The 27,434-nt window shown below is 40.9% G+C and overlaps 1 protein-coding gene across 5 annotated transcripts in view; it reads right to left on the reverse strand.

Annotated features, from left to right (window-relative positions):
- LOC126471489 (polyhomeotic-proximal chromatin protein) overlaps positions 1-27,434 on the reverse strand; it is a 304,690-nt gene that overhangs the window by 100,787 nt on the left and 176,469 nt on the right. Inside the window, exon 1 of one of the 5 annotated variants that reach the window (XM_050099700.1) lies at positions 25,190-25,332. The exons of 2 other annotated variants lie outside the window; for them this stretch is intronic. The gene's annotated coding sequence lies outside the window, so the exon portion shown is untranslated. Of the gene's footprint in view, positions 1-15,237; positions 15,476-16,900; positions 17,133-25,189; positions 25,333-27,434 lie in introns of those variants that run through there. 2 more of the 5 variants (XM_050099697.1, XM_050099699.1) reach the window with 2 other exon arrangements.

Consider the following 27,434-nt stretch of genomic DNA (forward strand, 5'->3'; position numbering starts at 1 on the left):
AGAGAGAGAGAGAGAGAGAGAGAGAGAGAGAGAGAGAGAGAGAGAGAGAGAGAGAGAGAGAGAGAGAGAGGGGGGGGGGGGGGGGGGAGGAGGCGGAAATGTACGGAGAGACGGGGAAGGAACAGATGGACTAATAGAAGACAGGAACAAATTCATACCTGGATAACACTGAGTACTCAGCTACTAGTCAAATGAAAACGAGGCAGATGGAAGGAAAATAATAAATACAGAATTTGCTACGGAAACATGATTGTACCCAGGCGTGCATCTAGTGTTCTCATTTGACTGTCCCATCCCATATAGTCTGATTCGGTAATGACTTGCTCGACAAGTACAAATTATGTTCTCGTGAGCCTAGTGCATTGCAGAAATTAATACCTGAGAGTTAACTACTCCCGTCAAACGACGGTTCTTAGTGGAAACTTTTCTACAAGTTTTTCTGACAAGCTTCTTGTGTGTTTTCGAGGGAGCTCAAATCGAATTTTCAAATTCGTGCCAAAATTTCTGCCTGCAAATTGGTCAAAAATGGAAAGGGTGCAAAAATGGAAAGATAACGAAAAAGTGGGACTTTCTTGGGTCTACATTATAACTCGGAAATGGCGCAATTTTCGGCAAGGCTGACTTTATGAAAATAAAGAGGATAAAAATCCCACAAAACACCTGTAACATTTTTCGTCTGACCAATCGTATGCTGTGCAGCATGCGTTGAAATTAGCCTAAGTTCGGGCGCCACCACCAAAACTCAAATCCTCATCCCTCAGTATGCGATGACGCTCATTCAAACGGCAAAATGCCTGCTTACATCACTCCTAAATTTGAAAGGTATTGAAGTAACTTTTGTAAATGGCGTAACAATTGCGCTTGACATAAGCATTTGGGGGTGGTGGTGGTAATAATATTAAATAGAACACGAAGTGACACACATGTTAGATATAGAAGAAAAATTTCAGCTGACATATATAGAATACAAAGAACAAATACAGACATTAGACCATTCTTGCATAGACCACCAAATAACCCACAAGTCGAAACAACAATAACAACTATCAACACAATCATACACAACAAAATAAATGAAAATACAACTATGGAAGAGTTACAAATACTGGTTTATATAGGAGCACTCACTACACTAAATACACACACCAGGCGGAGATCAGAACCAACCAACACACAGAAGAAACCCACAAAACCAGCATGGCAACACAGGCTACAGATCAGAATAGAAAAACTGAGAAGAGACATCGGACAGCTAACACAATTTATAAGAAATGAAATATCAGACAAAAAACGAAAAAGGTTAGGTAAAAATCTCACAACAAGAAGCGATAGAGCAATTAGATGAAAAGAAGCAAAAATTACAAGCATTGGCCAAACGACTTTGAAGATACAGAAAAACTGAAAATAGAAGGAAACAAAACCAAACATTCAACACAAACCAAAAGAAATTTTATCAGACAATAGATAACACACACATTAAAATAGAAAATCCACAAAACATAACAGACATGGAACACTTCTGGAGCAACATATGGTCAAACCTGGTACAACATACAGACATGCACAGTGGATACAAGCAGAAGCAGAAACAGACACATACAAGATGATACCACAAATGCCTGAAGTGGTAATTTTGCAACACGAAGTCACACGAGCAATTAATTCTACGCACAATTGGAAAGCCCCTGGAAAAGTTAAAATAGCAAATTTCTGGCTAAAGAAGTTCACCGCAACACATTCACATCTAACTAAATTATTTAACAGTTACAACATTGCAGACCCATACACATTCCCTGATACACTTACACATGGAATAACTTATCTGAAACCTAAAGATCAAGCAGACACAGCGAACCCAGCTAAATATCGCCCCATAACATGCCTACCAACAATATACAAAATATTAACTTCAGTCATTAAACAGAAATTAATGACACATACAACACAGAACAAAATTATAAATGGAGAACAAAAAGGCTGTTGCAAAGGAGCACGAGGATGTAAAGAGCAACTGATAATAGATGCAGAGGTGACATATCAAGCTAAAACTAAACAAAGGTCACTACACTACGCATACATTGATTACCAAAAAGCTTTTGATAGTGTACCCCACTCATGGTTACTACAAATATTGGAAATATACAAAGTAGATCCTAAATTGATACAGTTCCTAAACATAGTAATGAAAAATTGGAAATCCACACTTAATATCCAAACAAATTCAAATAATATCACATCACAGCCAATACAGATTAAGCAGGGAATATACCAAGGAGACTCATTAAGTCCTTTCTGGTTCTGCCTTGCTCTGAACCCACTATCCAACATGCTAAATAATACAAATTATGGATACAATATTACTGGAACATACCCACACAAAATCACACATTTGCTATACATGGATGATCTAAAACTACTGGCAGCAACAAATCAACAACTCAACCAATTACTAAAGATAACAGAAGGATTCAGCAATGATATAAATATGGCTTTTGGAACAGACAAATGTAAGAAAAATAGCATAGTCAAGGGGAAAACACACTAAACAAGAAGATTACATATTGGATAACCACAGCGACTGCATAGAAGCGATGGAAGAAACCGATGCCTATAAATATCTAGGATACAGACAAAAAATAGGAATAGATAATACAAATATCAAAGAAGAACTAAAAGAAACATATAGATAAAGACTAACAAAACTACTGAAAACAGAATTGACAGCAAGAAACAAGACAAAAGCTATAAATACTTATGCCATACCAATATTGACCTACTCACTTGGAGTAGTGAAATGGAGTAACACAGACCTAGAAGCACTCAATACACTTACACGATCACAATGCCACAAATATAGAATACATCACATACATTCAGCAACATAAAGATTCACATTAAGCAGAAAGGAAGGGGATTTATCGACATAAAAAACCTACATTATGGACAGGTAGACAATTTAAGAAAATTCTTTCTAGAACGAGCAGAAACTAGCAAAATACACAAGGCAATCACTCATATAAATACATCAGCTACACCACTGCAATTTCATAACCACTTCTACAATCCTTTAGATCACATAACATCAACAGATACAAAGAAAGTAAATTGGAAAAAGAAAACACTTCATGGCAAGCACCCGTATCATCTAACACAGCCACACATCGATCAAGACGCATCCAACACATGGCTAAGAAAAGGCAATATATACAGTGAGACAGAAGGATTCATGATTGCAATACAGGATCAAACAATAAACACCAGGTATTACAGCAAGCATATTATTACAGATCCCAATACCACAACGGATAAATGCAGACTTTGTAAATAACAAATAGAAACAGTAGATCACATCACAAGCGGATGTACAATACTAGCAAATACAGAATACCCCAGAAGACATGACAATGTCGCAAAAATAATACATCAACAGCTTGCCTTACAACATAAACTTTTAAAACAACACGTTCCTACATACCAGTATGCACCACAAAATGTACTGGAGAATGATGAATACAAATTATACTGGAACAGAACCATTATAACAGATAAAACAACGCCACATAACAAACCTGACATCATACTCACCAATAAAAAGAAGAAATTAACACAACTAATCGAAATATCCATACCCAATACAACAAATATACAAAAGAAAACAGGAGAAAAAATTGAAAAATACATACAACTGGATGAGGAAGTCAAAGACATGTAGCATCAGGATAAAGTTGACATCATACCAATTATACTATCAACTACAGGAGTCATACCACACAATATCCACCAGTACATCAATGCAATACAGCTACATCCAAACATATATATACAACTACAGAAATCCGTAATTATTGATACATGTTCAATTACCCGAAAGTTCCTAAATGCAATATAACACATACCGTACAGTTAAAAGGAAGTGACGCTTGATCAAGGTCCGCGTCACTCCATTTTTAACCGGACTTAACGTCTGAGAAAGTGAAGGAAATAATAATAATAATAAATTATTATTATTATTATATTATTATTATATTTTATTATTAATGTAGTTATTACGAAGAAATTTCGAAGTAGTTTCATCCTCTTAGCACACCACTACCTCCCTATATATTTGATTTGTCTGTAAAAATCAGAATATATATGGGTGCTACAGCTAAGGAATATTATTGATGATTAACTTCATATCATATCACATAATGGGTAAATTATTGATCTATTACAATAAAATGTAGCTGAAACCAATGTACAATGTTTGCTACAATAATGAGGCGGTCAGATTTCACAACGGGAAATTATATCAACAAGGTGAAATATGGCCTACCCTCTACTTCCAACACGACTTTTCTAAGTTTTCCAAATACAGGTGGCTGACATTCTCGCGCACTATATTGCAGTTTATGTGCAGCCTCGAGCAGGGAGTCCTGTTTTTCGGCAGCTACAACAGTGCTGCATTTACTTGTGATGTGGTCGTCAGTCCACGGACTGGTTTGATGCAGCTCTCCATGCTACTCTACCTTTTGCAGGCCTCTTCGTCCCAGAGTAACTTCTGCAACCTACTTCCTTCTGAATGTGCTTACTGTATTCATCTCTTGGTCTCCATCTACGATTTTTAACCCCCCCCCCCCCCCCACTTCCTTAGAGTACTTAATTAGTGATCCCTTGATGTCTCAGAATGTGTCGTATCAACCAATCCCTTCTTCTAATCAGGTTGTACCACAAATTTATTTTCTCCTCTCCCCAATTCCATTCAGTATCTCCTCATTGAAACGTAATCCACCCATCTAATTTTCAGCATTCTTTTGTAGCACCATATTTCAAAAGCTTCTATTCTCTTGTTCTCTAAACTGTTTATTGTCGATGTTTCACTCGCATAAGTGGCTACCTCCATACAAACACTTTCAGAAAAGACTACCCGACATTTAAATGCATACTCGAGGTTAACAAACTTTTCTTCCGAAACGCTTTCCTCGCCACTGCCAGTCTGCATTTTATATTCTCACTACTTCGACCATCATCAGTTATTTTGCTGCCCAAATAGCAAAACTCATCTGCTACATTTACGGTCTCATTTCCTTATCTAATTTCTTCAGGATCACATGATTTAATTCGACTATATTCCATTATCCTTGTTTCGCTTTTGTTGATGTTCATCTTATATCTTCCTTTCAAGACACTGTCCACTCCCTTCAACTGCCTTCCAAGTCCTCTGCTGTCTTGAAAGAATTACAGTCTCCACTGCAAACCTTAAAGTTTTTCCATTCCTCTGTAAATAATCCATGTCAAATTGCAACCATGACTTATTAAACTGATAGTTCGGTAATATTCACAGCTGTCAGCAGTTGCTTTCTTTGGAAGTGGAATTATTATATCCTTGTTAAAGTCTGTGTGTATTTCGCCTGTCTCATGCATTTTTCTTAACATACAGAAGAATATTGTCATAGCTGGCTATTAGTAGTTCTAAGTTCTAATGGAATCTCGTCTACTCCCGCGACCTTGTCTCGACTTAGGTCATTCAGAGGGGGGGGACTGTCGAATTATTCTCGCATTATCATACCTCCCATCTCATTTCCATTTACGTCGTCTTCCATTTCTCTAATATTGTTCTAAAGTACATCTCCCTTTTACAGACCCTCTATATACTCTTCCACCTCTTGGCTTTCCCTTCTTTAGTCAGGACCGGTTTTCCATCTGAGCTCTTCGTGTTTATATAGGTGGTTTTCTCTTCTCGAAAGGCCTCTTAAATTTTCCTGCAGGCGGTATCTATCTTTCTCCTAGCAATATACGTTTGTAAATCCTTAAATTTCATCTCAAGCCATTCCTGCCTAGCCATTTTGCGTTTCCCGCCGATCTCATATTTTAGACATTTGTATTCCCTTTTGTACGCTTCATTTACTGCGTTTTATATATTTTCGTCTTTCATCAATTAAATTCAGTATCTCTTATGTTATCCAACGATTTCTACTAGGCCTCGTCTTTTTACCTACTTGACCCTCTGCTGCCTTCATTATTTCATCTATCAAAGCTACCCATTTTTCTTCTGTACTCCTTTCCCCTGCTCTTGCTAAACGTTCCCTAATGCACCCTCAAACTCTCAACAACCTCTCGTTCTTTCAGTTTATCTAGGCTCTATCTCCTTAATTTTCTACCTTTTTGCAATTTGGTCTGTTATAATCTACAGTTCATAACCAGTGAATTGCGGTCAGAGTCCACAAGCGCTGGGGACTGAAGAATAGTGGTTGGAACCACGCGATCCGTGGATCTCGAGCAATCTCATTCTTCGAGATTTTTATTTTCCCCTGGTACCTGGTGGTACACTCCGAGAATATGCTGGCTAGCTACACCTTCAGTTGGTGGCAGAGTTGCTCTGAATGCCAATTTGATTTAGCTGTTGTATCTGACGGGGTTCAGAAACTCCGCTTACACCACCATGTAACTTGATGAGGAATCTTCTAGCATGCCTTGTCCGCGTTTGGATCTTTCATTCCACTAAGGCCTCCTTGACTGCGTTTCGATCTTTAAATATTTGTTTACAGTTCAGAGTTTTTCTTCATTGTGGCGATGCTTTTCACTTTGCCCTGATTGCAAATAGCAGGGTGGCCAACTCCCTGAGGACAGGAAAACTGCCGTGGGATTTTTGCCTCTCTCTGGTTTCATCAGTAACTGATTGCGGTTTTTTAGATTGACGAGAAGGTCCACGTCTTCCCCGACAACTACGACGGTTGAATGTGTGAGGGCCAAGGGTAGTGTGGTGTTAGTAGGGTATCAGTTATCTTTCACAGCCTGCTTGGAAGCTATGCATGTTACCGGCGCTTTATTATTTCTACAGAGCTGTATTTGTGGGATGATCTCGTTTGCTCGTTCTCCTTAATTTATGGTTAGTGTACTTTTTTCAACATAGTTCATCAACCTTAACCACAGTTTGGCCTTTAAAAGGGCAGCTGTCCCATCCTTCCTCTTCTTGCTTGCTTCAAGAACATCCTTAAATCCCACTTCGTGCCGAAGTGATGACAATTTTCTCCCGTCATCCAGTACACCAACACACAGAACATACTTCTCACTGAAACTCATTAGTTACGACTATTTTATACAAGAACTGAATTTACCGACAGCAAATATATTGTAAGTAACCATCCGAGGGCGCACTCGTGAACGACTGCCGACCAAAGAGACCAACACAAGCGACCGACCTACCCCGGTCAGGAGGGGGATGTCAGCGCCGTCTCACCTCTGCACCAAAGCAAGTATCAACAACGAATAATAACGTGACTCTACTGGAGGGCGGAATTCGGCAACGGATGTGCAGCGAAGGAAGGTAAGGGCACGGGGCAGGGTAGGTTCTGAGATGGCCCATCTCCCCACCTTCAACTCGCGCTACACGCCATAAGATTAGTGTGGCAAGAGAGTCATTTTGTGGTAAATTTGATCCTCTTTACTTTCATAAATAGTCAGCTTTAACGAAAATTGCGTCGTTACCGAATTATAAGCGAAAATCCAAAAAATCCCATTTTCCGTGGGTTTTTTCCATTTTTGACGTATTTCCGGGCCAAAATTTTGGTGGACCTTGGAAAATTCGGATTAAGCACCCTCAAAAACGTATAGGAAGATTGTCAAAAAGGCGTCTACAAAACTTCCCGTTTTTGGCCTTTCTGAGCACCATTTGACTGGACTAAACTACGACATCTGTTAGTCACGAGTTTCGTGATAAGCTCAAGGAACAAACAGACTTCGATTGCAGCTTTATGTGCAAATTTACAAAATTTTACTCCCTAGTTGTGTCAAATTAAGCATAAAATATGCGCGTTTCGTAATTCGCTCAAGATTAGGAAACAGCAGTAAACGAATGGTAGGAATCTTCAAATTGTCATTTCAGCAATATCCGAATGGTGAATAATCGTTAACATTCCCACTATCCGAGTTACGTCACCAATTTCAATGCGTACTGTATTCAATTTTAAGCACAGTCTTAGTTTATGGTTATAGACGCATTTCATCGAATGTTTGGCAAAATGAATCTAAGGGATATGAGAACGTGATCTTTAGTAAGATTTTCATTTAATTGTCTGCAATGAGTGCTTTGGAAATGTTACAGAAGAGTGTGTGTGTGTGTGTGTGTGTGTGTGTGTGTGTGTGTGTGTGTGTGTGTTTGTGAAAAATGCGACCTACGTCAGTTCTCTTCTACAGCCTTGTTAGAACAAAGTGTTGGTGCACACCTTATTTTTGTGAAAAAATGTGTTAACGCAATGAATTTGTGAAGTGTATTTACTTCAGTGGAATAAACTGCATCTTTAATCGACATCGTAAGATGCGTTTTTCAGCATCCAGGGAAGATGATTTCCGCGCACATTGTCAATTTTACGATTTCGGCTCTGAATAATCCCTCTTATATAATAAGGCACACTTCAGCGTCTTTCGCGTACGGACATCGCCATCCTCCCTACACAAGAACAACAAACTATTTTTGCTGCTGTTATTTCAACGGTGTTTGAATGCTTTTTCCTTACAATTACTTCAAGTGCAGAATCTTCCTGTCGCTCTCGAGAGCTTCGCGTCTATTCCATTACAGCTTTGTTGACTGTAGCAACAGAAAGAATAAAATAACGAAAGATCGCCAGAACTGGCAATGTACACGAATATGTTCTGGGTGGGCTGTTACGGGGGGGGGGGGACTTCATATAATAAACCCTATCGAATTCGTGCAAATACTGCAATCCTATTTATCTCTCTTTCTAATAATGAATGGAGTTGCTCAAAGATAAGAAAATATCTGGGTGTACGGTACCGTTGGATTAAAGTAGGTCGTTTTACATGTTATAGTGATTAATTCGGTATGCTACCGTGCTTTCTTTTGCTTCTGTGAAAATAGTTTCGTAGCAGTGAAAAACGGCTGTGATGTGCCATCACCACAACGTTCAATACAAAACACAGAATAATGCAACTACTCTCAGACGCCGAAATTACTGTTGCGTGGTTGCCGTCGCTGCGGGGACAGCCCAGCATAGAGTCGGCGTTCCATACTGCTAACCTGGACTAGCACTGCAGGAAAAACAAACCCCAGACAGAACCGAGCAGTACTAACTGCAAGTTTGACAGCATTAGTGCTGTCAACAGCAAGTCCTGTGAGGAGGTGGAGCAACAAGACACGTAGCAAGTACTGTCAACATTTGTACTATCGAGTAGATATTTTAGGTGACAGAAAAATGGAAGCTTTGCATGATTGGCTTGGAGTCCCTGAAGTTGGGTGATCAAACGCCCGGTGCATATCTTTCAACTGGACGCCGATTCGGCGACTTGCATGTCCTTCATCCACTCGAAATAATCCTACCTATAGTTTTAACGTGCAATTCCAACCACCTGTCGTTCCTAGTACAGGCAGACTAAAGAATTTAAAGATGTGGCCTGGATCATTCAGTTTCCAGGCAAGCGCTTTACTACTAGGTCACCGAGCCCGACCATTTCAGAGCATACAGATACTAGGATAAATGAGGGTAGGAAATCAAACTAATGCTGTTACTCTGTAACGAGCCACAAGAGACCACGAGTCCTTTACGCCAAAATACACAGACAGTATCCCTAATCTCGAAATTTTGTCGTGCTTTGGGTTCAACAAGTGTACACGACACCTAATATGTAAATATGGTTGACACAAGGGCAATGTGGTAACAGTGAATAATATGCATCAGCGCTATTAAGTGGGCGTTTTCACTTTAGAGTTGCACGCATACCGAAATCACAATCGTGAAGTAAACTTAACGATTCTAGGGGAGGATGTTTCTGAAAATACTGTAGGTCTAGTGAAGTAAACAGAATACGTTGAAATTGGTTGTATGCAACAACAATCGTCTGTATACACTTTTTTCTATCGTGTCGGATTCTTGATTAATCTGTCGGATTCTTGATTAATCGTCCTGTGTCAGAGGAGAGCGGATAAACGTACCTCAAAGCGTGGCCTGTACTTAAAGTTTTGTCGTCAGTCTTGTATGATCATACGAAACTGACAAGACTGACACAAATCGCGGATCTACACTAGTCAAACTTCCGCTCAGTCACTCCGACGTCTACACGTCGTTTACGATGCTCTTGGGATTAGTTATTCAAGGGAGACTTTATCTCGTGTCAATTTTCTCCGAAAACGACAGCACGAACCAGATTACTTAATCTACGCAGTGACACAGAAACGAAGCCTGTAACACGAGAAACTGAAAAAGAAGGTAGTGTCATGATTGTGGCTACTGGTCCTCATGAGATCATTGCAATGTTAAGGTTTTTACTGACTGGCAGGAGCTAAAACTACCTTTAATTGCCTCGTTTTGTATAACGTACGCCATAAATAATGGTTGTTGGTCAGGAGAATGAGAAGCGATTTTTATTACTTCTTGTCAGAATCTTCGATGTCCGACCGTGATCTTCGGCATTCAGCTCCTTTATTCCTTCACGATCTACTTCCTTGTAGTTATAAACCAAAGTGGCGTGTGCCTGGTTTTTCTCGTCTCGGTTGCTGTAATCCTTACATTTCACTTGCCATAAGCAAAGGAAACTTTGGTATAGCTCAATGAACTCCGTGAAAAATTCGTGAGTCCGCTGTCTGAATTTTACTATTTTCTTTCGCCACCACACGTTCTTTCGCCACCACACGTTCTAAATTGAGAATTGGAACCTCTAGCGTCACAGAGAATAGTCTGGTAGCAAAGCTAAGTTTGAGCGATAAGACTGACGGGCGTCAACATGCACACATTTGTCGGCAGTTTTGTGTGTGTACAAAGCTCGCCATCAGTCAAACTTTATTCAGTCCATACAAACAAGGCTGTCGAACTTCCGTTCACAAGTAACGTTTTTTATTTGACAAATCTGGCACGATCGTACGAGACTGACGACAAAACGTTACGTGTATACCAGGCTTAAGAGTTTCTTCCGAATGATCAATTTGTCGACAGATCGCACGCTTACAACTATTGTGACCTGTTGCGTTTCCGGTAGTTATTCTACTGAGTTATGTCTCAATCTTAGCTTGATCGTTCATGTCAGACTGGGCGATTCACAAATTGTAGTACCCACTAGGTGCTACACGCAGTCTAGTGTCGTGTCATCTTTTAACAACCATCTGTCATTCTTACGCCGCACCACACAGTGCACTTAATGTTGGAATGTCTCCCGCATTCAAATCGCGAAGCCACTGTCGATGCCGAAATACACTGGCTGTGTGTTGTGTATCTTGGACACGACTTATCTCCCCGCTAAGGCTACGCGACTGAACTGATACAGCTATCACCACGGAAAGCAAGATACGGAAGGCCACTATAACCGCCACGCGTAATACAATGTGTTTCTGTAGTTTAGACCGTTTGTTTCTGACTTGCCAGTAGTTGCTGTATCGGAAACTAGTGCCGCAATGAGGCCCGCAGGGATTTGATACACAAAACCGTTTAAATTACATGTTCATCCATACTGCAACGCAACAGCGATTAGTTTATTCCACCGAGGGTTTTTTCCGTAACTTTCCTGTGAATAAGGTAGCAGTCGGGTGCAATCCGTAAGATTATATAAAGTGCTGTATCTCGTTTGCTGCAATCTATGAGCAAATCACATGCCAGCAGTATTCAACGACTGTTTGGACACTGGGTTTCCTCGCCGGATTTTCAAACGCATTTGGGAAGCAGTAAGGGTATGCAGGGTCTGGTTAGCGCGAACAGAAATGAATGGGAGAAAGCCGAGCGCTCGCTCTCCCCCCCCCCCCCCCCCCCAAGAGTACACGAGAAAAAGGTACTGAATTTCAAGTGGAGTTGGTGTTTATGACCATACTGTCTCGTTACACTTTGCTACGTGTGTGCAACTTTATCTAGAGGAATTATATGGATTTACACGAAAATCAGCGTGTTGGGTGGTGTATGCTGCTTTTAAATTGTGAGCCCCTGCCCTGCTACGATTTTTTTCGAGGTAAACATCCGACAGGCGGGAGAGGGGGGTCGCTTACTGTGGCTGGAACACAGATTCTTTTGTACCACATCCTTCCCTTTGTGAAGCCGGCTGAAACTACCTTTGCTGAACAATGAGACCTTCGTCCAAGCAAATATAGCACACAGACGGGTAGGCGAATAATTTGTTAGATCGACTGTTACAAGGAATCAAAATCGATAGACCTACAACGAAAGTAGGTGATTACTTCTTTCGTAACATTAGTAAATGACAAATTTTTGCGTTTATTAGAGTTTTAACACTAAAGCAGCGTACCGTGAGTAGCAAGACAGCAAAAAAGTGACGCTGAGCAGGACGACACGATCAATACACGAGCCTCCCCTCCACTTCGCTTCGCACATCGACCCGACCCACGCAGAAAGCCCCTACTACTTACAGGGACCAAACACTTAACGGTACAGCCAGAAAGTCTCGCACGCCCAGTAGAATGTTTTCCATTTACTCAACATTTTCATGATCAGTTCTCAAAAGCATGTTTGAGCAGTCCTGCTATTCTATTATGTACACGGCAATCTTCGCTGTGCAACTGTAGAAACGTTCATTTAGTCTGATTTGCAGAATCGCATGAAATTTCTGACATCCTCGCATCACAAAGCTTACGTTAATTATCAAAATGGTCACAACTCCTAACTACGTTGTCGGTAGTAAGCGGTCAGGACTGACACTAAGCTCAAAGACTATAGAAGGAAAGCTTGCATGACATTTCTTCGAACATATACCTATCAAGTATAGGCGGCAGCATAAGACATTCGTCAGGAGTACGTCGGCGTACGAGTACAACGCCTGATGTTTGATCCTCCTTTGAGCTTAACATTCCATCAATGTGAAACGCTGGTACACAAGACTTAGCACCAACTTCGATTAACTGGTGGCTGGTTTACTTTTTTTTAAAAAAAAACCAAGTAGGTAAACCAGTTGGTAGACTTTTCATCAGTAGGATACTGGGAAAATGCTGCCAGCCTGCAAAGGATGTTCCTTAAGAAACACTCGACCCACCTTAGAAAACTGCTGAAGTGTATGCTCCATACCGAACAGGCGATACTGAACGTATACAAAGGAGGGCAGTGCGATGCGGAGAGTATTAATGAACATAAAGTGCAGTAGCGTTATACTGCGCCTGAAGGAATTCCATAACTCTTAAAAGTTTCATTTTCTTACAAAACGCTTACAACTGTATCAGCAAACAAAAATACCCGTATGAGATCCAATTTAGGTACACGCATGAAAACTTAACAACCATATATACTCGCAATTGTGTCTGTAGGTATGGAGTATCATTCATGAAAATGAAATACGACAATGAGTTTGTAAATGTATCAGCTACTTCGTCATAGCATGACGTCTCTATGGCTATGTCAATATCGAGTGATAACTGATCCTCCTATTCTCTAGTAGAATTTAAAAAAAAGAAAGTCAACGTCCTGCATACCAATCAGCAACGTTGTGGTGCGTGCTAGAAACAAATGTGAAAGGTAACAAACAAGGAGCGAAGCACTCAAGTGGTACTTTTAAGTGTGTGCGGGCTTATTGTCCTCGCGCGGGGCTATGAGATAATGAGACAGACTGATCTGACTTTCATGTAATATTAGGGTTGTCATCCATGTCCCACTGTAGCTCCTTTCGCACAGACATTAAATTAATGAAACAAATGAAGGCTATTCTGAACGCCTATGAACTAAAGACCCGGCAATAAACACTCATTTCCCCCCCTTTTTATCGCCTGAAGAAGGGATCCATTGTTCAATAGCACAGTGAACTAGCTACAGGCTTTTATACTTCATTAGTTCATGGTGGCAACTTTCTGAGCAAGCTTGCCGCGAGCAAAGGTAACGACAATCGAGACAAAAAGCACTAGGTTTTTCCGTATTGTGCAGTGACATGTGTAGACATGTGATTACTCAAACACAAAACAATTGACTGCCAGTTCTACTTTGTCAAAGTAGTATGAGATCTATAGATTCAGGAAGGCAGATATTTAAATATATACGTACAGCTATGTATGTAGGCAACTGTGATGCTAAATGTACTGAAAATATGGAAGCATTTCATCTACCACTACCGCTGGCTGCATCTCTAGAAGCAGTTGCGTCAATAATTATGATAGTTTCCTTCTGGAGTTTAACTTTGACGAGTGATCAAGTACTGGACGTACTTTCACGTTTCGTTGTGCAGTTAAACTTACGAGCAAGAGGCCTATTCTATGGCATGAAGGTTCAAGAGGAGATATATGTTTCAGAAGAATATCATAAAAACGTTTATCTCATTAGATACAGGGGAGAAAGCGAAATATGAAGCAATGTAGGCGCAAATTCTCATTTCGGTACAGGTAACTGTACGTCAGTCACCTGTACCACGCCCAAATTTGCGACAACAAATATGGCTGCTTTAAATTTCCTCTGCTGTTTACACAAACGTTTCCCATAATTCTGTACCACCAACACGAAAAAATCTGTATTACATATTCGGCTTCCAAGCACAATGCAGAAATTCAGACGTTTGTGGCTTTTATCTGTTATATAACGACTCATTTATCGGAAGTTTTCTAATGAAAAACGTTTCGAGATACCCCTCGAAAGTATTATTTGTAGTTTAGAAAAGATATTACATCAATTCTAAAAATAAATCAGACGAGGAAAAGGTGTAGCAAATTAGAATTAAGTTGTCGAAATCAATATTTGTAATGATACTTTAATATAAAGAGTAAGCTTATGTATGGTCAATGGGCGAACACACGATTAGGTTATTTATCACAGAATAATTAGTTATTACTACATAATTATTTCAGTAGCAGCCATTAGAACTGCGAAATGATTAAACACGCCCACAAGCATTCAAAATTTGGTAAATTTCCGTGCTCGTAAGCGGTTAATGTCGGCATACGTCACGTTGTAGAAAAGAATGGTAGTCACGGTGCTTTTAAGTTTCTTTACAGTACCTCGAAATAGAAAAAACAATTCTCGAAAGTTAAAATATGTCACAAAAGTTGGCAAATTATTTACTTACTGGTCATTAGGAGTACGAACTATATTTTGCACTGAACGTAAAACACAGACGTTGGGGGATTGGTGTAACCACGCAGTTTTATAAATTCAGTTGTAGTATGTACCGGTATATATACGCGCAACACCTTAAATTACTCGAGATGAAAATGCTGTTCTGATTATACGTCACTGCATCCGAAATATAAAGAAAATTAGTCGCATAAAGGCATTAGGGTGCTCTTCAATGTAGCAGTTTCGTACTTAATAAGATAAAAGACTAATCGTTTCATACCGGGAAAGATGTAGGTGCGAAGTGTCCATTGGTTGTGTCGCTGCAAGCAGCGTCGTCGCCATCATACATCCTCACATCAGATCCATTAGTACAGCAATCCCCCGGCAGACTTCCACGAAGCCAGATCAGCAGCCGCGTTTAGGAACGACGCGTTAACTTACATCACACAATACACGTAGTGCACGGAAAATATGGAAAACTCGGGTTACCAGTGTAAGCGTCACAAAGCCGGCCGCGCGCAGCACAGTGCCCGCAGGCAATGAATGACTATATTGCTCGTGCAGTGTAGGGGTAAAGATCACTCGGCGGGGTGGGGGAAGAGGGAGTGCGCACACGGCGCTGGGGTTGCCAGAGGGGCGCGCACCCCTCGCCCCCAACAAGGCAGCGTCTCTCTCTCTCTCTCTCTCTCTCTCTCTCTCTCTCTCTCTCTCTCGTGTGTGTGTGTGTGTGTGTGTGTGTGTGTGTGTGTGTGTTTTTGGGAGGAGAGGGGGGGGCAAAACATGTTTTGTTGTTACTTGTTACAGACTAGGCTTATGCACAAAGACAAATTTCGCAGAGATTCTTCTGTCACCAACTTCGTGAAAATTTCTTTTGGGGTCGTGCTTCATACTGTCTGCTACTCAGACAGGAATCATGCTTTAAAGCTTAACATTGTCAGGGATTTTTCGTAATGAAATCCTGAATGTATGTTTCCAGTGTTGTCTTTTTCCCATTTTACTTAACAGGAACTGCTCGCTACCAGTGAAATAACTGCAGTAGAAGTACATATTCCGAGTCGGTTTCCAGAAGCGTTGCCTTAACTCATAAGGAACTTCGGCTTCTGTACGTAAGCCAAATTTCCGAAAAAGTTACGTGAACTGCGATGTACGTTGGTGCAGTCGGCATAGGAATCATTCAGTATTTGGTGTCAGATGTGGGAAAGCACGCTAAATTCGGAGGCTAATCACAGTTGCGCGTGAACTTGCGGATGTTGAGACAGGAAACACCGACACTTCAATCTAAGATCGGTATTAGTATTCTTGCTGATGCTCGCGACTTTCCAATCCTGTAATGTATTGTGTGTAAACAAAAATAAAGTTTCACTGTTGGTCAGGTTTCATGTTTAACTGTAAGGCTTTCAACTGAAGTCTTAGGCCTGTTCTCTAATAATATATGGACAATGGAATGCCCGTGTAATAAAACTATATGATGTTGAAGGAAAGTGTTTTGACGACCAATTTACTGTAACATTGAAACCGTGAAAATTGCATCAGTTTGGCCTGAAAAATCATGTTTATCGATAGAATGTAATAGTCGAATACACTCTCGGAACTATGGGTCTATGCCACTATTTGGACTTAGTCACGAAAACGTTTTTCATCGCCTAAAATTATTGACTATAAATTTATGTTTACAACTACAGAATCAATTACCAGCACATTTAGACATTTATACGAAGCGCTGTATAGCACAACAAAATTTTCAGCACATGTCTTAACGTGTAGATGTGAAAAGGACGAATTACAGTTGACTTTCAATCACATAGCTGGCGATATTATCGATACAAACAAACTTTCCATCCGCTGCTGGGGACAGTGGAACCACAAATAGCTATCTTTGTGCACGATTAAAAAGATTAACAATATGCGTTACCGAACGAGAATAAATCAAAATTTTTCATTACCGTGAAGTATCAGCCCAGTCCCAGATGTGACGCAAATTGAGTCATCACAGCCCTGGATTTGCTGCTGCACAAAGATCAGCGAGTTGCTTAAGACACATATTTGCTTTATGCACACGACTGACAATGTTTCAAGAACGACACGCTATTTCAACGGCGTATAGAAATGATAACCGCTCATAATAGTCATCGCGCACAGAGTCGGTTACAAAATATCAGACAGTGGAGCTACTCCCGACTGATGGCTCATAAAAGTGTCTCATCTGCAGCCGGCTGAGACACGGTGGTGGGGGGGAGGGGAGGCCGCACAGCACAGCGGCAACTGCGCGGGAATGCGACCCGGCCGACGAGTCTGCGCTCGGATGCTTGCCCCTGCACCACTCTGGACAACTTTGCCTCTCCCTTAGCTCCCCGGACAGTCATTTTCAGTAGTTTTAGGAGAACAAACGGGTAGTAATTTGTAATTTTCAAATTTTACACTCACATTTTAATGCTATAGGCATATGGTTTCTCAAACGAAGCTACACGTTCGAGCCACATTACGTAACACCATATTTTCGTAGCCACAACCATACTCTTAATCGCCGATGTCTTCGGAATACATGTCAGTTCCTGTTCTAAATCTTTCTACTAACAACTAGAACTGGTATTCGACTGGATTGAGGACTTTTTAGAAATCCGAACACCTGGTTCTTAATGAGCTGATATCAGAAACGGTAGTGGCGTCTGGTATACTGTAGGAGTTCGCTTATAGAGAGTGGTCCACAATTCGTGTTACGTACTTCTGTAGGTTATAGAGGGGACTTAGTAGATCGAGTTTTACATAGGAGCTAATGTCCGGAAAGTTCATATGACGACGTTACAGACCGTCAGTCACAGGCTCCGGCTTCTGTACATTATGTACAGGGTGTTACAAAAAGGTACGGCCAAACTTTCAGGAAACATTCCTCACACACAAAGAAAGAAATGGTTCAAATGGCTCTGAGCACTATGGGACTTAACTTCTGTGGTCATCAGTCCCCTAGAACTTAGAACTACTTAAACCTAACGAACCTAAGGACATCACACACATCCATGCCCGAGGCAGGATTCGAAACTGGGACCGTAGCAGTCCCGCGGTTCCGGACTGCGTGCCTGGAACCACTAGACCACCGAGGCCGGCACAAAGAAAGAAAATATGTTATGTGGACATGTGTCCGAAAACGCTTACTTTCCACGTTAGAGCTCATTTTATTACCTCTCTTCCAGTCACATTAATCATGGAATGGAAACACACAGCAACCGAACGTACCAGCGTGACTTCAAACACTTTGTTGCAGGAAATGTTCAAAATGTCCTCCGTTAGCGAGGATACATGCATCCACCCTCCGTCGCATGGAATCCCTGATGCGCTGATGCAGCCCTGGAGAATGGCGTATTGTATCACAGCCGTCCACAATACGAGCACGAAGAGTTTCTACATTTGGTAACTGGGTTGCGTAGACAAGAGCTTTCAAATGCCCCCATAAATGAAAGTCAAGAGGGTTGAGGTCAGGAGAGCGTGGAGGCCATGGAATTGGTCCGCCTCTACCAATCCATCGGTCACCGAATCTGTTGTTGAGAAGCGTACGAACACTTCGACTGAAATGTGCAGGAGCTCCATTGTGCACGAACTACATGTTGTGTGGTACTTGTAAAGGCACATGTTCTAGAAGCACAGGTAGAGTATCCCGTATGAAATCATGGCGGTGAATCGAAGAAGTACAGTACATACTGACGAAACTAAAATGAGTTCTAACATGGAAATTAAGCGTTTCCGGACACATGTCCACGTAACATCTTTTCTTTATTTGTGTGTGAGGAATGTTCCTGAAAGTTTGGCCGTACCTTTTTGTAACACCCTGTATATACAGGGTGATTCCGTGATGACAATACTAACTTTCAAGGACGATGGAATCGTATAAATGTATCAATTTTGAGGTAAAGGTCCCTGGTTCGGAAAGTAATGTGTCGAAAGTTACAAGCGAAAATCATTTCGATACCTCTGACAGTGGAATACTGTTGCGAAGAATGTAGGGTAGGCAAATTTCAGAGGTGATAGTATGTACCTAAACTAGAAACGTCTGTGAACATGGGCTCTAAACCGCATGCCTGAAGCGTTATGAGCACTTGTTCATCTTCGCTAGTGTGAAACAGCTCCTCTACTGAAAAGGTGTTCTTGTTTGCTGGACATTTTTCTTGTTTTGGTCGATGCTACCACCTCTGAAAGTTCCCTACTCTACAATCTTAGCAACATGTATTCCACTGTCAGAGGCAGCAGAATGATTCTCGACGCGTTCATTTCCGAACCAGGGACCCTTACTTCAAACTGATACGTCTCCATCATCCTTGAAACTTTGTATCATCATCATGGAATCATCCAGTATATACACACGGTAAATGTACAGGCGCCTGCGCATATAACGCTCTGTAGCGTCGTTGTGTGACGTTTCCAGAGATGGGTTCCTATGTAAAACTTGACCAACAAAGTCCCCTCTGCAACCTCGACAACCATTTAACATGAATTGTGAAATATCCTCATTCGACCTATGCGTGACTTCTAGGCTGGGGGGGGGGGGGGCGGGAGGACACAGAAAGAGATGCACGGTGAACAATAACGAATGGCACGATTCGTCAAGGATTCGTTTATATTTAGTTTTATAGTCGGGGCGGGACCACAACAGAAAGGCCACGTTCCAGGAATCAAATGCATTACTTCATCCAACTCACAGTACTGAGCCAGCACGTTAGAACCACAGCTCACAGTGGGGATTTTCTATTCCACATTTTAGCGCTACCGCCTGTTGCGTATTAAGTTCATCTCAACGTGCGTTTACGTTACGAAATAAAATTCTTTATATTTTTTCGTGCCGTAGTTTTCCCGCCAAACTTTGGTTCAAATGATCTAGCATTTTTAGCCCGAGTTGGTTAATCAAACTTTCTTTGGCGGTTAAAATCATAGTCTTTCTAATTAGCCCAATTTAGGAAGTTTTATGAAAGGGGTTTTTGCAAAATCAGGTCAAAACACCGCATTTTTATGTTTTTACAAAAACGTCAACTTTTCACTTCATTTATTCAGTACTGGTAAATGGAACGCAAAAGAATGGGTTATTAATACATGCCGAGCTTCAAGTTCGTATCTTTAGTCCCAGAGATATAAGACGACAAACATTGAAATTTTTTCGGGCGACAATTTTTTTTGGCGATTTTGTCCACAATTTTCTGGCTGAATATGGCTCATAAAATTCCTTTCATTATTATTCTTCAGACAACGCAGAAAGTCGTAAAATATGGCCACATTTCATTTCTTTCGACACGGCATTGCCCAAGATATGAGGTCAAACTTGCCAGAAATTCACGTTCGCTCTGTGCAAAGTCTACATCTACATGATTACTCTGCAATTCACAATTAAGTGCTTGGCAGAGGGTTCATCGAACCACAATCATACTATCTCTCTACCATTCCACTCCCGAACAGCGCGCCGGAAAAACGAACACCTAAACCTTTCTGTTCGAGCTCTGATTTATCTTATTTTGATGATCATTCCTACCTATGTAGGTTGGGCTCAACAAAATATTTTCGCATTCGGAAGAGAAAGTTGGTGACTGAAATTTCATAAATAGATCTCGCCGCGACAAAAAGTCTTTGCTTTAATGACTTCCATCCCAACTCGCGTATCATATCTGCCACACTCTCCCCCCTATTACGTGTTAATACAAAACGAGCTGCCCTTTTTTGCACCTTTCGATGTCCTCCGTCAATCCCACCTGGTAAGGATCCCACACCGCGCAGCAATATTCTAACAGAGGACGAGTGTAGAGTAAGCTGTCTCTTCAGTAGACTTGTTGCATCTTCTAAGTGTCCTGCCAATGAAACGCAACCTTTGGCTCGCCTTCCCCACAATATTATCTATGTGGTCTTTCCAACTGAAGTTGTTCGCAATTTTTACACCCAGGTACTTAGTTGAATTGACAGCCTTGAGAATTGTACTATTTATCGAGTAATCAAATTCCAACGGGTTTCTTTTGGAACTCATGTGGATACCTCACACTTTTTGTTACTTAGCGTCAACTGCCACCTGCCACATCATACAGCAATCTTTTCTAAATCGCTTTGCAACTGATACTGGTCTTCGGATGACCTTACTAGACGGTAAATTACAGCATCCTCTGCGAACAACCTAAGAGAACTGCTCAGATTGTCACCCAGATCATTTATATAGATCCGGAACAGCAGAGGTCCCAGGACGCTTCCCTGGGGAACACCTGATATCACTTCAGTTTGACTCGATGATTTGCCGTCTATTACTACGAACTGCGACCTTTCTGACAGGAAATCACGAATCCAGTCGCACAACTGAGACGATACCCCATAGGCCCGCAGCTTGATTAGAAGTCGCTTGTGAGGAACGGTGTCAAAAGCTTTCCGGAAATCTAGAAATACGGAACCAACTTGAGATCCCCTGTCGATAGCGGCCATTACTTCGTGCGAATAAAGAGCTAGCTGCGTTGCACAAGAACGATGTTTTCTGAAACTATGCTGATTACGTATCAATAGATCGTTCCCTTCGAGGTGATTCATAATGTTTGAATACAGTATGTGCTCCAAAACCCTACTGCAAACCGACGTCAATGATATAGGTCTGTAGTTCGATGCATTACTCCTACTACCCTTCTTAAACACTGGTGCGACCTGCGCAATTTTCCAATCTGTAGGTACAGATCTATCGGTGAGTGAGCGATTGTATATGATTGCTAAGTAGGGAGCTATTGTATCAGCGTAATCTGAAAGGAACCTAATCGGTATACAATCTGGACCTGAAGACTTACCCTAAGGTATCTACTTCTAAGAAACTCATGCTAGCAACTGTTCGTGTTTCGAATTCTGGAATATTCCATTCGTCTTCCCTGGTGAAAGAATTTCGGAAAACTGCGTTCAATAACTCCGCTTTAGCGGCACAGTCGTCGGTAACAGTACCATCGGCACTGCGCAACGAAGGTATTGACTGCGTCTTGCCGCTTGTGTACTTTACATACGACCAAAATTTCTTCGGATTTTCTACCAAATTTCGAGACAATGTTTCGTTGTGGAACCTATTAAAGGCGTCTCGCATTGAAGACCGAGCCAAATTTCGCGCGTCGGTAAATTTTAGCCAATCTTCGGGATTTCGCGTTCTTCTGAACTTCGCATGCTTTTTGCGTTTCCTCTGCAACAGCGTTCGGACCTGTTTTGTGTACCATGGGGGATCAGTTCCATCTCTTACCAATTTACGAGGTATGGATCTCTCAATTGCTGTTGCTACTGTATCTTTGAATCTGAGCCTCATCTCGTCAAAAATTTGCATAGTCAGTTCGGAAGGAATGGAGATTGTCTCTTAGGAAGGCTTCTAGTGACACTTTATCCGCTTTTTTAAATAAAATTATTTTGCGTTTGTTTCTGATGGATTTGGAAGAAATTGTATTGAGCCTAGCTACAACGACCTTGTGATCACTAATCCATGTATCAGTCGCGATGCTCTCTATTAGCTATAGATTGTTTGTGGCTAAGAGGTCAAGTGTGTTTTCGCAACCATTTACAATTTGCGTGGGTTCGTGGACTAACTGCTCGAAATAATTTTCGGGGAAAGCATTTAGGACAATCTCGGAAGATGTTTGCTGCCTACCACCGGTTTTGAACAAGTATTTTTGCCAACATATCGAGGGAAGGTTGAAGTCCCCACCAACTATAACCGTATGAGTGGGGTATTTATTTGTTACGAGACTCAAATTTTCTCTGAACTGTTCAGAAACTATATCATCGGAGGGTGGGGGTCGGTAGAAGGAGCTAATTATCAACTTAGTTCTGCTGTTAAGTATACCCTCCACCCATACCAATTCGCACGGAGTATCTACTTCGACTTCACTACAAGATAAACCACTACTGACAGACACAAACACCCCACCACCAATTCTGCCTAATCTATCTTTCCCGAACATCGTCTGAGACTTCGTAAAAATTTCTGCAGAAGTCGCGCATGGAATCAACCAAGAGACTACATTTCAGGCAGTATTGTTTCGCCGGACATTAAATTTTACCACTATTCGTTGGAAACGTGTGCAACTGTTCACATAAAATTCCAACGAAATCCGTGATGGTCGAGCAGGGAGGCTTAGATGAGTTGACATGGAATGATTCAAAGTTAACTTGTCCATTCGGAAGATCCTTCGAAAGTTATGGTCATATGGGAAGTCAATGAACGGATGGAAATTATCAATCCAGTTCCTCCCCGACGAGTAGGTTCTGAAACTGAAAACGACAGAATACGAAACATTAAAAGGTATATTTAAAAATATAATTAGACCGTGCTTATCTCATTTGTAACAATGTCATGTGGTTGAAAAAGACCGGAAACAACACATTTTCATAAAAATGGTAACAGAACAAAAGCACAGAATTCCAGAAAAATATGCTTCCACACCATGTGTTGCTGAATCCTAGAGCATACAGGTTGTCCCAGTAGAAATTACTCAGGAATATGACAAGTACGATAATTGGTGACTGGAAGAATAAAGTCTGGTAAACATAAGCCCTAAAATGCATACCTTAAGAGCTATGAGCACTTGTTCAGTACAAGAAATTTTTCACAGTATCGAAGATAAAATGCTCATAGCTCTTAAGGTATGCATTTTAGAGCTCGTGTTTACTAGACTTTTTTGCTTCGAATGATCGTTTCTGTCATCTCTGAATGTCGATAGTTACTCCTGGGACACCCTGTATTATAAGTTCGTAGAATAAGTGTATCTGAAAGAATCAGGAGGGATACTGGAATAACCAACCAAGTGAAACAGGTGGCTTTCGCTTATTTCGCTCGATAATTTGCAACCAATACATTGAAATGAACAATCAGTCAGTCTTTTTAGTTTTCCGGTAGGTATTTGTACATTACCATACTGTCGAATGGTAACTACGGCAGCTTCATACAAGGTAGCCTAACAGAACCCAGTACACTTTGCTGGGCGATGAATGCTCTACAGCAGTGTACGTAATACGAGGTGCGTCCCAGGAATCTATGTATTTCTCATTACACATAAACGACCAATGCGTCAATCTCTCCAACACTCAAGTCCGTCTGCAGACGATGCTGTTATCCTCAGCAAACCATCTTTGTTGTCCGGTCGCTAGGAAATGCAAACCGTTCCACGGAATTTCCACATAGTGGACTGAATGACAGTTCTTTACATTTGGATACATGCACCATATCGTTCAAGAAAATAATAATAATAATAATAATAATAATAATAATAATAAAGAAACAAACTGTACAATTACAGTTGAAGTGCCAAATTACTTGTGCCTATACTGTTTAGTTATCTATAGAGATGATAACGAGAATGGAATGGAACGCAAATTTAACACCAGTAGGGAACGCAAAAGGTTAACTTACACTACTTCGGACAGTTCTGTGAAAATGTGACGAAACTCTAACGGAAGCCGCAAATAAGACGTTAGTGACAGCCAGCGTAGAACACTGTGTCCATGTTACCATTCTTTGGAGTAGTTGTGGCAGTAGACATTTAAGCAATTCGGAGAGAATCGGACACACAATTTTACTCTATTTGAAAGTTTCATTGCATAGTAAACTCCGTTGCAAACAGGATTCGTTCTAGAGAAATACGTCTCACGGTGGCTAAGCTATGCCCTGCCACACCCTTTTGGCCTGGGTGCTGGCCCAACAAATTATGCACGACCGTCCCTCTGGAGCTCGTAAACAAGTAAAGACGCAATGGCATAGACTGGGACCGTGACGTATGCCTCGATATCACAGCTTTAAACATTTTATGATAAAGATAAGGATATGACTCTCCGACTCAGATGCACTTTTTAACTGTAGCGAGTCTTTAACTGTTAAATACTTTCAGAAGTATGGGCTCATTATTCCGCTGCAGACTATCGCTTCCTGTTTTTGTACATATTCAATTATATGAAAACAAATTTTGATTTGCACTCTAGACTGACTTCCTTCTCGTTCATACAAAGTGACTTTACAAAGTAAGTTTTATTCGAAGAATTCTTGCATATATAACGATCACCTGCCAGAATCTAAAGTAATAACGCTTTGACTCACACACCGCAGCTAGGCAAGATCAATGTGGCTCAGAAAGGAGGTCATCGTTTCAACGATTAAGTGCAGCCGTTCAGCCCAACCACTACCCTGGAAATATGGAGCCCACGGGTAAACTTGGAATTAATTCTTTATGTAACATACCCAACATTTGAGAACACTCAGCACTTACCAATGTGTGTGTATTTTGCTTATAAATCCGCTCACAGCCGTGAAAGATGATCGCATGAAGAGCAGATGCATGGGACAGGGTCACGTCACAAAGGAGTGGCACTTCTCTTTCCGTTCTGCCAAGCACGTTCTGGCTTTCCTGGCAGTGCACCATCGTTGACATCCGTCTCCCTGGAGCCGGTGAACTTCGCATATCATCTGACAAAAATGAAACGTCAGACTCTAGTAAAAAATCGCCTTTAGGTTTATTTAGTTCATTCCCTATCTCCCTATCCTATGTTTATTGCGTGGGAAATTAGGTTTGTAATAAGACGATTCGTCCAATACCAAAAACAGAAACCAGTCAAGCAACCCACTTTAACCTGTATTCAGCTATGGGTTTTCAAAGACTAAAAACATTGTCGCATATCTCGTATTCGACGATGTGCATATTATTTCCCACCTACAGTGGTGCAAGTATCCTGGAATTACCGTAGGACAAGTCAGTCTCTCGGGAAACTACGAACATTGATTCACAATGCTCAGTGTATAATGCTAGGTCTAATGTACGGGGGGAAAACTAACGGCTTTGTTGTTACACGTCTTCCAAACAGCACAAACTTTTAATAGGAAGTGTCACCAAAGAGCAAAGTAAAATTCTTAGAACCTTTCAGTGGCCTACAGCAGTACTGTAGGAAGGGGGGGCGCGTTTCTGTGTCGGTTTCTTCACCATGGGCCAGCGCTGATCGTACTGTAGTTTTCTACTGCATTTTCCAGATAGTAGGCTCCAATCAACTTGTGTGAACACAAATGTTGGAATATGAAACGAGCAGAATTTTGTCTAATGGAGTTAATAGTGCCTTCCACGTAAGTTTGTTTGAATTCTTCATACACCAATCGTTTTCATTTGCTGCTCGTACAAAATGTTTTAGTGTGTCGTCTCACATCTTCTCGAAAACATTTAAGAATAGTTTTGATACAGCATATTATATGATGATCCCATTTTTCAGTTGGATTTCTTTTAATAAGTGCTTTATTTCTTTTGAGACCTGATTTTTTCGAGCATGATTTCTTTTTGAGTTTACCTTTGTTAAATAATTGCTCTTTTCGTTTATGTCTGTGTAATGGTAATTGGAACTGCATTTGCCCAAAACCTGAAATTTAATATGATTTACCTCCCAGTTCTCGAACAAATACAATTTACATTCCTGACTTCCTGTCTACTGAGTCTGCTTCTAGCATTGTATCAATTTTTGCAGTATATGATAACTTTCAATTCGAAAGTGATTTATGGCAGTCACACCCTTTACAGTTTTTCTTATTCGATAAACAGCTACATCCGCAGCCCTATTTGGCGCTTGCCATGTTGATTACCTGCTTGCTTTCTTCTAGATTAATATGTTACGGACAAACCTTTGTTCTCGGCCTATCTCTAGCTCTGCTACATACGGAGGTTTACACTGAAGAACTCTTTGTTCTTATTAAAATCTCCCATTATCAGCAAGTTGTGGTAGTTTCTTCATTTATCAGTTTCTGAAAGACTTAGTAGTCGTTTCCTGTTCTATGGTAATGTAAGCGCTTCATTGATTTCCAAGGGATATCTTACGTTTATTTTTAAGACAAGCCTACTTATTCTCAGATTACTTCAATACAGTATCTGTAATACTGATTTCTAGTTGATGGCAAAAGTCTACTCCTCACTTTTCTCCCTGTTTCTTTATTCCACAGAAGGTCCTAAGTCTTACTGAAAGCTTTATCCGAGAAAAAAAATTTTGAAGAATTAGTTCGGGAGCCCACTCGAAGTGTAAATTGTTTCGAAAACATACTAGACCTCTTAGCAAGAAATAATCCAGCGGAAATAGGAACCATTAGTAAGCAGAAGGTCGTTGTAGAGTGACTTAATACTGTAACATCCAAATCCGCCAAAAATAAACGCAAAATATATCTATTTAAAAAAGCAGATAATAATTCGCTTTTCGCGTTCCGTTCTTTCCGAACTGTGTACCACAGACCAGATGCGGCTTTAATTCAAACTAATAGCATGGACGGCAACACACACACACACACACACACACACACACACACACACACACACACACACACACTCTCTCTCTCTCTCTCTCTCTCTCTCTAAAGAACCAAAGAAACTGGTACACCTGCCTAATCTCGTGTGGGCCCCTGCGAGTACGGATTAAGTGTCACAACACGACGTGGCATGGACTTGACTCATGTCTGTAGTAGTGCTGGAGGGAATTGACACCATGAAT

Source organism: Schistocerca serialis, chromosome 3 (genome assembly GCF_023864345.2).
Source record: "Schistocerca serialis cubense isolate TAMUIC-IGC-003099 chromosome 3, iqSchSeri2.2, whole genome shotgun sequence".
Lineage (NCBI taxonomy): Eukaryota > Metazoa > Arthropoda > Insecta > Orthoptera > Acrididae > Schistocerca > Schistocerca serialis.